Raw genomic sequence first — 1,832 nt, 5'->3', positions numbered from 1 at the left:
CGCGGTGTGGTCCGATTTCCGCATTTTGGTCAGATTTGCCTTCAAAATTTTCAGATTGAGTTGACGAATGCCCCCTACGGGGTAACCTCTTGCCCTTTCGGACCTGGTCCCTGTGACTTAATTTCCGCCTTTTGCTCAATCGTTTCCCCATTTATAATTAATTTTAAAAATCGGGTTACTCAGTTCTGGTTTACCAGTTCCCTCTTCGGACTTAGTTTTTGGTTAATCATTTCCGGTTCACCAGTTCCCGTTTTGGACTTAGTCTCTGCGGGCCGTTTCTCACCTTTTGGTTCATCAGTTCCCCTCTTTTAATAATTTTTTGGCTGCTTTCGTTTGATCATTTCCCTGCCTTCTGGGTAACTTTTCCCCTTAGGACTTCATCGCCGCACATAATTTTCGACTTCTGGTTGATCATTTCACCCCTTTTAATCATTTTTGCAACTTTTGGTTAACCATTTCCCCCAGCTTCTGGTTAACCATTTCCCCTTTGGGACTTAGTCTCTGAGCATTCTTTTGGGATTCTGGTTAACCATTTGCCAATTTTTAAAAAATGTTGCCACTTTTGTTTAATGCTTTCCGGTCAACCTTTGCCTCTTTCAGACTTCACCGCGGCACATTGCTTCAGCCTCCTGGTTAATCATTTCACCCCTTTTAATCATTTTTGCAACTTTTGGTTAACCATTTCCCCCAGCTTCTGGTTAACCATTTCCCCTTTGGGACTTAGTCTCTGAGCATTCTTTTGGGATTCTGGTTAATCATTTGCCAATTTTTAAAAAATGTTGCCGCTTTTGTTTAATGCTTTCTGGTCAACCTTTCCCTCTTTCAGACTTCACCGCGGCACATTGCTTTAGCCTCCTGGTTAATCATTTCACCCCTTTTAATCATTTTTGCAACTTTTGGTTAACCATTTCCCCCAGCTTCTGGTTAACCATTTCCCCTTTGGGACTTAGTCTCTGAGCATTCTTTTGGGATTCTGGTTAATCATTTGCCAATTTTTAAAAAATGTTGCCGCTTTTGTTTAATGCTTTCTGGTCAACCTTTCCCAATTTCAGACTTCACCGCGGCACATTGCTTTAGCCTCCTGATTAATCATTTCACCCCTTTTAATCATTTTTGCAACTTTTGGTTAACCATTTCCCCCAGCTTCTGGTTAACCATTTCCCCTTTGGGACTCGGTCTCTGAGCATTCTTTTGGGATTCTGGTTAATCATTTGCCAATTTTTAAAAATGTTGCCGCTTTTGTTTAATGCTTTCTGGTCAACCTTTCCCTCTTTCAGACTTCACCGCGGCACATTGCTTTAGCCTCCTGGTTAATCATTTCACCCCTTTTAATCATTTTTGCAACTTTTGGTTAACCATTTCCCCCAGCTTCTGGTTAACCATTTCCCCTTTGGGACTTAGTCTCTGAGCATTCTTTTGGGATTCTGGTTAACCATTTGCCAATTTTTTTAAAATGTTGCCACTTTTGTTTAATGCTTTCTGGTCAACCTTTCCCTCTTTCAGACTTCACCGCGGCACATTGCTTCAGCCTCCTGGTTAATCATTTCACCCCTTTTAATCATTTTTGCAACTTTTGGTTAACCATTTCCCCCAGCTTCTGGTTAACCATTTCCCCTTTGGGACTTAGTCTCTGAGCATTCTTTTGGGATTCTGGTTAATCATTTGCCACTTTTTTAAAAATGTTGCCGCTTTTGTTTAATGCTTTCCTGCTTTGTGGTCAAACTTTTCCCCTTTAGACTTCATCGCCGCACATTATTTTCGACTTCTGGTTAATCATTTCACCCCTTTTAATCATTTTTGCAACTTTTGGTTAACCATTTCCCCCAGCTTCT

Source organism: Heptranchias perlo, unplaced genomic scaffold, assembly GCF_035084215.1.
Source record: "Heptranchias perlo isolate sHepPer1 unplaced genomic scaffold, sHepPer1.hap1 HAP1_SCAFFOLD_703, whole genome shotgun sequence".
In the NCBI taxonomy this organism is placed as follows: Eukaryota; Metazoa; Chordata; class Chondrichthyes; order Hexanchiformes; family Hexanchidae; genus Heptranchias; species Heptranchias perlo.
The sequence above is the reverse complement of the archived record's forward strand: the minus strand, read 5'-3'. Positions refer to the sequence as shown.